The sequence below is a fragment of the Catharus ustulatus genome, chromosome 2 (genome assembly GCF_009819885.2).
Source record: "Catharus ustulatus isolate bCatUst1 chromosome 2, bCatUst1.pri.v2, whole genome shotgun sequence".
Lineage (NCBI taxonomy): Eukaryota > Metazoa > Chordata > Aves > Passeriformes > Turdidae > Catharus > Catharus ustulatus.
Window position 1 is genome coordinate 49045050 of NC_046222.1, and position 13273 is coordinate 49058322.

The following is a 13273-nucleotide window of genomic DNA, read 5'->3' on the forward strand; positions in this document are numbered from 1 at the left end:
TTTCCAAAACCTGCCTTTGCCGACTGACAGGATGCGTTTTCCCCTTTGTTGCCCGACAATCCTTTTCTACTCCTTTCTCCTCTTCAGTTACCCCATTGGTATTCGCTTCCCTTTGCCTTTCTGAACACCCTTCCTGCAAAATTAACAGGAAAAAATGTATTTATCATTCCTCTTCCCAATCCGGACATCACTCTCTCTGTCTCGGTCAATTTCCCTCTTTTCCTCCCCGATTCCTTTTTCTTCTCCTGAACCGTGCAAACCTTCTCACAATCTCCTCCGGCATCTGCCCCCCAGCTCCTTTGGAGCTCTCCACCACATCTGTCCTTAACTGGCTCCTACCACACATCCCAAAGCCTCCCTGCCCGTCCGTCCCACCCAGAGGTCGATCCCAAACTCCATCCCCGGCAGCGGGCGAGGCGCGGCGGAGCCAGCCCAGCCCAGCCCAGCCCTGCCCTGTCCAGCCTTGCCCTGCCCAGCCCAGCACTGTCGCTCCGATAAAGCGCAGAGCTTTGGGATCGGGGCGCCCTCCAGAGGCACCGCCGAGCCCTGCCGTGCCCTGCCCTGCCGTGCCAGCCGGAGCCGGGGACCCCCGGCAGGGACGCGGCGCAGCGCAGGCCGGGGCAGCCCTGGCGCTTCCCACGCCCGGGGAGCGCGGTCCGCCCGCGGCCCTTCCATGTCCGCTCAGCGGCTGGAGCGGAGAGAGGCAGGGCACAGCTCGTCTCCCGCCCCCTGCTCGCCTTCTCCTTCTCCTCCTCCTTCTCCTTCTGGCGCCCGCCCTCTGTTCCTCCTTCCCTCCCTGCCGCGCCGGCGAGACCGCGAGAGCGGCGCCCGCCCCGGCAGGGCGAGGGAAGGCGGCGCAGCCCGCGGGCAGGAATCTGGATGAGGACGTGTGTGCGGGCGAGGCAGCCCCTCGGGCATGAAGGGGACCGCGGGAACGCTGTCCTGCCCTGCAGCCGAGCGGGGACATCAGGTAAGCGCCCCGCACGCCTGCCCGGCCCCAGCCGAGCCCACACGCTTCCAGTGCTGGAGAGGGCAGGCGTGCCCTGGAAAGTTGTCCTGCCGCCGCCGGCCGAGGGGCGAAGGCAGGGGAGGCGGGCGGGGGGCTGCCCGCGGTGCGGGGCGGCACATCGGTGTGTCGGCAGGAGTCGCTTGGCGCTCCGGTGCCCCAGAGCGGTGCCCCGGGCTGTGCCTCCCCGGCGGGAGCGCTGGGAGCGCGGCCCCGGCATCCCGCGGCCCCCGCGGCTCGGCTCCGCTGTCAGCGGAAAGTTTCCAGCAGCGTGAGGGGCGCAGGGAAGCGGGAGGGGATCGCCGCGGGACGGGAGCGCGGCCGGGGAGAAGCAGCCTGTCTGTGTTGTAGTGGGTGCCGCAGCTTCCCCCCCGGCTGGGAAGCTCCCCCCAGCAGTTCGCTCAACTTGTTTCGTTGTGGTCACTCTGGTTTGTTGGCGGAGGAGTAGGATCGAGTATCTCTGCAAGTGTCATGTCGGCATCTTTAATGGCTACATCCTACTCTTCTGTGAGATTGACCTACCTGCTTGTGTCACTTTAGGTATGTTTAGGAAAAACAAACTGCGGAGTCTTAGCAGAAAGAGACGCGCAGCAGTGCGCTTGAGACTTCGGTGTGTTTGTTGTGTTGTATGACGTAACAGAGAATGCGACTGCTGCTCTTTTTGATTCGCATTTCGTTGGGGCTTTTTAACTGAACGTTTGTGGATTAAGCAGAAACTTTCAGTAAAATGTGTGAATCATCATAACGCTGTTGGAGATCAAATCCCAGTTTAAATGTTTTGCGATTATTTTCTTCCCCCTTTGCTCATAATTTATATAAAGGACTCAAGTAGTTTGCTTAGTTCTTCTGAAGTAACTTAAGGCATCAAAAGTGAGCAGAGTTCCACACAGAGGTTCTCGGCACCTTTGCTACAAAGCAAAAAAACAACATTGAGCAACTTTAAAGAAAAGTAACTAATCAGTCTGTACCTTGGGAAGCCTCGTTCTCTCCCAGCCTGAACAAAGATGTGAACATTGCAAATTGCACTGAGAGTGGAAAGATTCAAGCCATTTCAAATGAGGTAGTTTCACCCTACAGAGAATGCTCTGTGCTAGCTCACTTGGTTTATCGGTGATAGTCTGCCTTAACTATCAGCTACAGTTCTGTTTTACTTACAAATTTTCGAACACCGAGGTAATTCCACAATATTTGTTGCAAAATCTGAAGGAAAAACTGAAGTGCAACCAACCTAATTTCAGTAGATCAAAGAAGTATGAGTAGCTTTTTGGTTTGGGGGTTTATTTGCTAGGTTTTTAATAAGAACAAATTTGAGACCAGATTTAGGGGAGCATTCAAAAGCAGACTAGATTTCACAACGTATATCTGTTGCTGCAGGTAATGCCTGATTGTTGAATATTGATAAGGCACCATACTTAAGGTGATTTTGAGGTTGGGACTTTCCATAATAGGCACATGGATAGATCCCTTAAGAAGGTCTGTCACAGTTAATGACCCTATGCAGCTCTAAGACTTCTTTACATGTGCTCAGGCTTTTATTAATGGACTTTTATATTACATTAAGCTGAGAGAGGGCTGAGGAAATAGAAGAATAGACACGTGTAAAACTTGAAATGCTTCCCATTTTTCTGCATTTTGTTCATTGGTTGGGTTTTTTTATTTTTTCTTTTTCATTGTCAGCTTCAAATACAACGTCTCTCTAGGCTTTCATGCAAGCGGCAGGTTTTATTAAACATATGATACAATTTTCTATTGTAAAATGTTCTGTAGTTCTTACTTCCTTGAAAAGATAAGATATGACTAGGGAATTATCATTTTTCTTGACAGTGTGACAGTTAAAACTTGGTTCACATAGGAGTGAGCATGTGTAGTGTAATAAAAGGAGATGTCATTCTGAACTGTCTGACAAACTTTTCAATGTGTATTTTTTCTATGGAGGTGAATATATTGCTTGAATATATCACTTCTAGGATGCAACTAGGATGTAAGTATGAATTGATGTAGTGATGTTGGGTCTAATTTAGGATTTTTAGTATAATTTTAATATTTAGAAGCCTATGGATTTAGTGCTCAGTTCTATAACCAGGTATTTGAATTAATTTTAGTGATATCAACATCGTAGTTGAATTCACAGAAATACTGGTACTTAAGCTATGCAGAGGTAGAATATGGATAGAATATACTGAAGCAAAATGCTTTGTTTGCTAATAAGATATCTATTCTGATAACATATCCAAATGGAGTATGGGAATTGCTGTCAAAAGTTGAGCTCATGTTAGAAGTCAGAACCTTAAATGTAGCCAGGTGTCCAACAAATGTTCTTTTACAGTGTGTGAAACCTTAAACAATGAAAATGGCCAGGTGAAGCAAGGGGATCATATAAAATGCCATTAAGGTATGGAAGTGTGGGAAGTTAGGTAAAGGGGGAAAAAAGGAGGAGGAATATTAAGAACTGAGGGTTTGGGGTTTTATTTGCTATGATGTTTTTTTGTTTATTTGTGGGGGAGCTATGATGTTTTTTTGTTTGTTTGTGGGGGAGCTTGTTTGGTTTTTTAACATGAACATTTGCTCTGAAAACAAAGTTATCACTTTTGAAGGTAGTGCGCACCTTGAGGATTTCGGGTAAAGTTGTATGTGAAGAAACAGGTGAGGTATTTGCTTTTACCTGAAAGCTGTGGTTGCATATAAGGCTTTTTTTTCTTATGGTTCTGTTTGCAGACCTTGTACTGCTACATTTAACTACATCTCTTGAACCATGATAGAAAACTTTTTACTTCCTTGTTAAAACCATCTGGTGTGGTTAGAGTAGATAAAATGATTGTGAAACTAGTTCACTGTTTAGTGGTTTTACAGATGCCAGAAACTGATAAAAAGTAGAATATACTGGCTAAATAAAATTGTGTCTTAGTTACAAGTTCAGTTCCCGGGCACTGAGAAGCACATATGATAAATCTGTAAAAAGACAGGGCTAGATTCAGGGGAAGGGTTCCTTCTGGTCACCACACACAAGTAATATTCCTGCAGAATGAGCTTTTACTTTGCATGCACATTCTGGGTGTTGGTTTCCTCTCAACTGAAAGACTTCTGATTATTTAATTTTTGCTTTCTTTGTCACCTTTTTTAGACCTTTGGTAGCTAATATTTTCTGCTGAATTCCTCTAATTTCTCCCTTTATTCCGTAGGTAGAGAATGTTCTGTAAGGAAATTACAACTGTAACCTTACCAACAAGTAAACTGTAAAGATTAGTTTCAGTTCAAGGTAGTGTGTTGTCTTTTATGCAAGAATATAGTATTGCTGATCATTTTTACTCATGGTAACTCTAATCACCAAAATACCAGAGTAGCTACACGCTGTGTGTCTTCATCCAGTATTTTCTCAGTTAATTATTTTTAGTTAAACTATTTACATTCTTTAATCGCATCTTAATTTTCTCCTAGATCATGTTTTCAGTTTGACATCATTATTCTGAGTTTTAGTTCTGTATACCAAGATTTCTAGTCCTGGCTTCTAGATCTCCTTGGCTTAATGTCGTGCTTAGTTGTAAAAACTATATTTTTGTCACTTCTGTCACTTCTCTTATTAATAAGTGATTAATATCTATGAAGGACTAGGGAAGTCTTCTCTTAATATGGTAATGTAGCCTGTTTTCTTAATTAACTACTCTAATGGGTTTCAGTCCATAGGTATTATAAGAGTGTATAAATATGGGTAGAATCATCTTTTAGAATTATTATTATGAGGTCCAAAGCAGGCATAGTATATATATGTTTAGGAAAGGTTTTGTTGCAAAACATCATAGCTTTAAAGGAAAGAAACTGCTTTTAAATTTAGGAATTCTTTTTAATACAATAGTTTTACTGAGCAACCAAACACCTTTTCCTGAATGTCAGGTCAAAATACTCCTGGGCAGTGTCCCTTGCAATTGTATCCTGTATACTATTTGTAATTAAAATGCTGTACGCAAACCTCATGAAAATTAACAAGGTAATAGAAGTGCTAGTTTTACTTTTTCTTTCTGATAATTATTTGTAGTAAGTAAAGGGGTGTATGGCACTGAAAACTTTAACAGACTTTTATGATAGTATGAAATTTGATGCTATATTTACCTGCTTTCTACAAATATGTAGGGTCTTAGGTTTAAAAGAGTGATTCTGAACATCTAATTATTTTTTTTTCCACTTCACTGAATCGACTCACTGTGATGTTCCAAATTAATATATTTGTCAATATTGTTGTCAAGTCACATTACGTGTATCAGCCTCTGAAATTGAATAATTACTTTTGGAAACTTGGATATATGTGAGTCGTACAAAACTACCTAAATAAATTCCATACTTGTGATTGTGTTAAGCATTCCATACTTCTGAGGATGTATTTATTATAAATAATTCTGAAAACTTCATCATATCATGCCTGTATAAAACCGAAGAGATATCTTATTTGTTTTCTAAGAATTGCACTGTAGAATTTGAATTTTGTATATTGAACACCCCTGCTATTATCAAAGGTACTGTAAAAACATGGTTTTCTATGATGAAGAAAAGTAGATCGAATAGGAGCTTCGAGGAAAAAGTTCCAAGATTCAAGAAATTGCTCAGTTCATTAATCTAAAAATGACATATTAACCTATATAAGTTGTTTCTAAATCAGCATTTTATTTGATTTCAGAAACAAGGAATTTTTGTCTGTTACTGTCAGTTTTCCCAAATTATTTATTTGCTAATTAGGAATTGTAAACTAATATGTAAACTAATATGTAAACTCATACTATTTGCATAAAACGTTGTATGTGAAAAATCATAGTGTGATACTTGTTCCCTGACTTGATTTTTTTGGACACAACACTTTCTCAGGCTGTGAAGACTTTTGCTCAGAGATTTGAAGACAGCAATATTTTTACAGAGGTACATATGCACATAAATAAAAAAGACTCAGTCTTTTCCTGCTACTGACTTCAAAACTTGGAAGTACTTAAACAACCAAGGAAAGAGAAACAAAATGGAAAGATCTGGCTGATTAAATAAATTTCACTGGAATCTCTCAATCCATTCTCAAAACCAAACTTCCCCAGATAACTTGAGAAGAAAAATCTGTAACCAGTCCTAAAAAGACTGCAATAACAGCCATTGAGGAAGTCCAGAGACATCCTACCTCCTCCTTCTAATTGAACCAACACTGGATTCTGAAGCCTTCTATTCTTTAGAAAGAAGGTTCAGTTTTTAGTAAATCATTTAATGTTTTCTGGCAATGGTCAGAGTTGCTTTTTCATCTGAAGTGCAAGGTCATATTGCTTCTCTCAGGACGTTTCATTGTTGGATGAGCTGTGTTCTTCATGGATGTAAAAGGAAGTCAAGAGGTCTTCTCAGGATCTTTTAAGGAATGTCATGAGCTTACCAAGCTTTTAGGCAATGACATCTTCTTCTTGGGATGGGATGTGAAGGTGATCTGGCTCCAACATCGGTCACCCCATTGATCACCAGGGTTGATTTTAAATTTTTTTTTCTTTTTTTGTGGTGCTTGGTGCCATGGTCTAGTTGAGGTGTTAGGACATGAGTTGGACTTGATCTTGGAGGTCTCTTCCAACCTAGTTATTTTGTGATTCTGTGATTCTTCCCTTAGTTCACTGGCTGGCTAATGCAAGATTCTCCCAGAAGACAAAGAATTCTAGAATGGCTTGAATTGGAGGGACCTTCAAGATCGTCCAGTTCCAAACCCCCTGCCATGGGCTGGGACACCTCTTACTGCACCAGGCTGTACAAAGCCCCACCCAAGTGGGCACTAGAATGTCCCAAAAGAGTTAGGGATTATACAGAAGTCTCTATATTATTGGAGGTAATCATACTCATAGTTAGGGATTACAGTCTGTGTAGAGAAATGCACACGAATATACGCAGGAATCCGAGTTCCAGCAACTGATGTGGAAATGACCATGACTGTGCTGCCAATATAATTGTTATGTGCAGCAAGCACAGTGCTATGGGAAGATGTGTGCACTGTCTTTATTTTTACTTACATACTTTTAGTGAGTGACACCAGGACAGGTAGCCTTCAGAGACCCTTCTACTGTAGTCTAATTAAATGATCTTGTCAGTTATGGTGTTTTAATTCCAGAACATTTAATGCTTTCTTCTTGTTCAGTCTGTGTAGAGAAAGTTACCATATTAAATTTAGATGGCCTGAATCACTTATTACACCCTTAAACTTAATAGTCACGTTAAGTTGTCATACTACGTGGTTTAAATACTACTTTAAAAGGAAAAAAGAGGTTGTGCTTTGGGTGATAATTACACTTGTTCATCATAGCTTTTTCTGGGGTGGAATTACCATGAAATTTCAGTGAAGTTTCCCAACAATTTACCCAAGGTATTACTAAGGACTTTCTCTGTTCCAAAAAATTATTTCAGGTTAAGCATTGCATGAGTGCTACAGTTCTTGATGCAACTGAACATAACTTTGAAAGCTACAGCAATATTAGTGTTGCACAGGTCTTTATTGATTCTCTTGAAAGGGAATACATTAAGAAATTGAAAATGCAACTAAAAACATTTAAAGAAGTACAGTTGGTTTCATGTTATATTTGAGCATTGCATGTTTAGGATACACTAGACTTGAGGCAACTGAAATTTTGAATTCTAACTTCTCAATAGAAAAGCATTTGTGCCTGTCCTCCAACCAAATTAACAGAGCTTCAAGAAAACCATATGTATTTATAGGAAAAGGTGTTTTTTATCTTCTTTAATAATACCCTTTTGTTAGCATATGCTGTCTTCTTAGCAGCACATTTTGCTGATGGCTTGGAGCAATATAGCAGTCTCATCAGGCCTGCCTTTTTAGGGGAAGTCATTACGCTACTTCTGAAATGTCTGCAGTAGCCCATCAACATGGGTTATTGGGTTCTTAATACTGTATAATTAGGATATATGTATGATTCTGCTCTTTGTCCAGCTTGTATCTTCCCTTCCTAATCCCTGTTTACACATTTTCCAAGAATAGCTATTGTTTATATATTTTTAAACACTAGCATTTGAGCAATAAAGGCAGTAAGGAAGATTGTAAGGAAATTTTCACTGTTACTTTCTTATTCCTATAAGTGAAGGTCAGTCTTAAATCTGAGACAAATATCTGTGCTAAAAGGAGACATCCCTCCCTCTTAAGTATGGTGCCATATATCTCTTTTATCTACTGGTTAAACCCTAATGATTGCCAAACTGTTCTCAGTTTTGGGAGTGTTTTGTGGTAATCTCTCTAAGACATGTCTTAATATTTTTCTTGGGATTTTTACTGTCATATAATGTCTCATACACTACACATACTGAATTCCTCAGAATATTTTGAAATTGTGTGTTAATTATGGCATTTTTTTTCAGGAACTGTATTCAGATATTTTTGGGTTGTTTTTTTTTGTTTGGTGTTTAAATGGTTGGCTAACTTGCAACCAGTTGAATCAGTAACCCAAACTAAGCATCCATTGTTATTATTTGCTCAGCTGAGTCCAGAAACATGCTAATAACAAATCCATTCGGTCCTCCATTCCAACAAAAAATGCAAGTGTGCCTAATCATGCCAGTGAATTCTTGTCTCAGGTTGCTTGTATAGTTGGCACCTATGTCTGCACATATGTCTTTGAGCATGCCAGGCCTTTATCTGTGATGAATGCAACACTGATTGAAGACATTACACTGGCAGATAATAATTTTGGACATGCATGCTGATTTACATATTTTCTTTAGTCCCATCATCAGCTGGTGAGTAAGTACAGAAAATTTTGCCATTTTTCCAGCCCACATTTCCAGCAGATACTTGCTGCATCCACTCTTGGCTGACAGGCTTACTTCAAGGTCCGTGCCTATCCAGAAAGCAGCACCTCATGCAAATATCCAAGAGTTGAGGCCATCTGTGGAATCTGCTTCTCATCTATCTGTCATTAGGGTTTATTGATTGTACTGTCATTTTCAGGTATAATCTCTGATCAGGGTCAGTCTCTCTCCCATGTGTACTGCAGCTTTCTGCACTGTGTAAATGATGAGCATGGGCTCAAGGAGTCTTTTTGCAGAGTGTGCAGAAAATCATAATTGACAGCAGAAGTGACTAGGCTAAAATAATTTTTATGGCCGCATGTGAAATCCTGTTTTTATTTTAATTGAAGCTCCGTGAGGTTTTGGAAGATTTAGTTGAGCTATGGGAATACACTTTTGGTTGAGTTCACTACACGCTTATCTTACAGCTATGTTACAATGTACTTATTTTTTCAGGCAGTTTTTCTTTCTAAAAAAGTTAATACAGGTTTATTAGTTAGCACAGGATTGCTTCTTGGTGCTTAAATTTGTTTCGGCAGGTTGAACTGCTATGTGCTTTTTCCATCTCTTACTAATGAGTTGTGGCAGAATTCTGCAAATACAATGCCTTCATGAATGTAGTAAGTTAACTAAAATCATCAGCAATCATACTTTTTTTACTTTATTGGCAATTGGGAAAAAATAAAAAAATTCGTGCCTGACAATAAATAGCTTGGCTGTAGTAACAAGCTGTCTCTGCAATCATCTGCAACAGAGATCACCTAGAAGTAGCCCAATGCTGATACAAATCTCCTGATAGTTGACTTTTCTAAAGTCTGGAAAATGAATTCATCCTTTCTGTTCATTCTTTTGAATAGCTTATTATTGCAGACATTATTCTAAAGGAGATACTGGCATGTCTTTTCTTCCTGTTAGTTTTAGATGTAAACTCGGTATTAAGTACATTAATTATGCTTTTTCACCATCTAGGTCTTTGATGGGAAAAAAATTATGACATAAAATTAACATGCTCCAGGCCTTTGTCACAAAAAACCAATTGGTACTGCATGAGGAACTGGAACGACTGGTGAGGTCTTCAATAGTCACAATAGAAAAAACCTTACACTAGATCATTATTCTTTAGATTCAGTTCACAGGAACACATGAGAATCTTTAACTGAAACGATATGTCAATGATAGCATGAAAGCAAATGTAAAGATATCTGAAAGGTACTCAATACAGTTTCATTTGTCTACTTATAGTGGGTATTAAAATCGTAATAATCTTCTGGTAACAGTTCCAGGAAATGGTGTACTTTTACAGTATGTGAACTAAGTCTCCTGCAGCAAGGGAGGAGGTGCTTATATCGTAGAAGAGAATCCTGAAATTGTTGGTGTTGGAAGGGATCATAAAGAGCATCCAGTTCCAACCCCTGCCACAGGCAGGGACACCAGCCACTACATGATGTTTCTCAAAGCCCTGTTCAGCCTGGCTTTGGGTACCAGTAATCCCAAAAGAGTTAGGTCATACAGTAGCCCAATGGAGATAATCATATTGGTAGTTAGGGATTGCTGTCTGCATAGGGGAATTTGCAGATATATTCAGGAATCTGAGTTTCAGCAAGTAATGTGGAAATGGCTGTGACTATGCAGCCAATGTAATTGTTAGATGCAGCAAGCACGGTGCTGTGGGAAGATATGTGTAAGATTGTTACTTACATAGTTTTACCAGTGACACCAGTAATGCACATTACTTTATTTGAAGAGAAATCTTCAAAGAGTTTATGGAATCACAAGAACTAATTAGACAACTGATACAAAATTCTCTATTTCTGAGCATATGTATTTTCCAATATACTTTAAAATTTCATCTGGTATGTTCTTTATTCTGATATTTTATATTCAAGAATTTCCTTGGGCTGCAAAATGCTTGCATTATTGTGAAAAGTTTAATGAGAGTTTCTAAAACTGGATTTTGAGTTGTTAGTAGAGCAGCTAAAAATGGAAAATTTAACTTTCTTTTTCTTGCATTGCTTAGTATTTCATTATAAGTAATGTTTAAAATAATCTTTGAGGATCAAATGTTTAATTGAGTTATGATTCTGTATGAAAATTACATTTATGATACTTACGAACATTAAAAAGTTCTGAGATGCTAATCCAACAGAAAATATTAAAGTAGAAGTCATTGAAATGCTCTTTTCTCCAGGGAATAGCAGAATTCCATTTCCTGTAGGTAGATATAAGTGAGTTTACTGCTACAAACTTAGCAAAATATTAACTTTTGTTTCACAGTATTTGAGTCTCACAATATACACTATTCACTTGAGAAATAAAATAATTTTGGTTATACTTCAGGTTAATACTAAGTGCTAACTGACTTGTTACAAGCAAGACAATTTTCATTACTTTCATTGCATTCATTTTCAAGTAGCACTACTGAATTTTGCTAAGCAGTGTTGAAATTTCAGCAGTTGTGTCTACTCATTGTAAAATCATGCAAATAAACTAGCTTCTGTTCCAAACCCCTTCAGTTCTTAAGGAAAATGGAAACTTCTCTAAGCTTACAAAAATTGGTAGTAAGTAATTTCCATCTATCCTATAAAATACTGGACATCAGGCTATTTTTTGATGAGACATTGCTGTTGCTCTCTGTTCTGTGGTTCTGCTGCGGATTGTTTTTGTTGTCTCCACCCTTTCTCAGTCCCTTTTATTTTGTTTGCTTCTCTCATTGTATTTCTTGGTTTGTTTTGGTTTTTTTGCATGTCATTCCTATGTCATCAAGTCTCTTACCTCCTATAAAGCACTCTTATCACTTCTCTTTAGTATAGATGACTCTTCCTTTCTTCCTGAGCATAAGCCAGCTGAATTTTCCAAGTCCAGTGAAAAGCTGTCTGGCCTCACTGCATAGCAAGATTCCATAGTGAGCTCTGGGAACTGGAAGGAAAGAAAAAAAAAGAGGAAGTTTTGATTAACCTAGTGAAAGATTTGTCTATAAACAGTTCCAGAAGATCATGACAGATTAGTTCTAAGTAAAGTACAGGGGAAACATTATTGGTATGAGTTTTCTTGAGCTTCAGCTTTCTGAGGACTCATTAGTGTTGTTAGTGTACATTGTCTTTCTCATCACAATTGTCACAAGAAACCATGAGGTTTGTTCTAATGAGTTTGATAGTTCTAATTTTTATGTGAGTTTTCTCGATCATAGTGATTGATTGATTGTCTGTCCCATTAAGAGATCTTTGGACTTTCACCATTACAGAAGTGTCTGAACAAAGAGAACATTTTATTCACTTGTGCTTCTTTGCAGAATTAAACAAATATAATTAAAACTGTGGTGCTGGTGACTTACTGTTCTTGAAGAGATCACTTTTGTCTCTGGAAGTAACAACATGGTTCTGTGCCATTAGGAGTGCCTCAGGATATTTGCCTTACATTTTAATAGCAAATTTAATACATATTTTATGTAACTAGAGTAATATGTTAGTGACAAGTGATACTCTTCTTATTTGTCTAACTTTATAATAAAATATAACTTTTAAAAATTATAAACTATAACTTTATAATAAAATGTTCTAACTTCTGTAAATAACAGACTGAATAGGGCCCAATTTTCCAAATGAATAAATCTCATAGCTTGTTTAGTGGCAGATGACACAGCCCATGCCAGTAACCTTTTGTTCAGTGGCAGAAGGTATAGCCTTTCTTAGAGGTATCAGACTATACTGCAGTCAAGTAAGAATCCAATTATCTTCTTTTAACTGTTCCTAATTTTTTTTTTTTAATGACCAGCCATGCTGAAATTTTAATGAGAATTCTCTGGCTTACCTCAGCAGATAGATGGCAGAATGAACATTTTTATAACTGGAATAAAAGCTGTTATGTTTTACCACCATGCCTTCCTATTGTCTTGTTTGACTTTTTTAAGATAAGTTTCTTCTGAGGTAATGTTTATTTCAAGGAACACCCTAATTTTGTTATGTGTATACATAAAACCCCATACATGTAACTTTTTTTGTGTTACATCTGCATATTTACTTCTCAGCTAGACTTGCTGATACATTCTGATTATGTAATATTTCCTGGCTACCAAATCACTTTTTCACATTTTCATTAAGCCTGAGTTCATAGTAACATTGAGGTCATCATGTTTTTGTAACACAACCATGGGAGCACCTTATCAAAACTCCTTGTTGCTAAAGCAGCTTGACCTTGCATTTAATTTACTAATCAAAAGCAATTCTAGCAGGCAGTTCAAACAAAAATACCATATCTTTGTTGTCCTTTGTAAGTAATAAACAAGGTCACAGAAAGTGGACAAGGGGAGAGCATTTACCAAACTGCTTAGGCCTAAGTTTCCTCCTTTTATTGCTGAAAATAAAATCTTAAAAGTAATTTTTAAAAACACTTTTCCCCCAAGCTAGGAATATTAGGCTTACTCTGTATTCACTGAAGACTTGGTGTGCTACTCCAAGAAGTTTGGAGTGAGCTGTG

At 38.9% G+C, this 13273-nt stretch overlaps 1 protein-coding gene across 2 annotated transcripts in view; it reads left to right on the top strand.

The window, feature by feature from the left end:
- The first annotated feature begins 800 nt into the window (after positions 1 to 800).
- Positions 801 to 13273, top strand: part of SGCG (sarcoglycan gamma) — a 112132-nt gene continuing 99659 nt past the window's right edge. For both annotated transcript variants that reach the window (XM_033052017.2, XM_033052018.2), the window contains exon 1: positions 801 to 970. The gene's annotated coding sequence lies outside the window, so the exon portion shown is untranslated. The remainder of the gene's footprint in view (positions 971 to 13273) is intronic.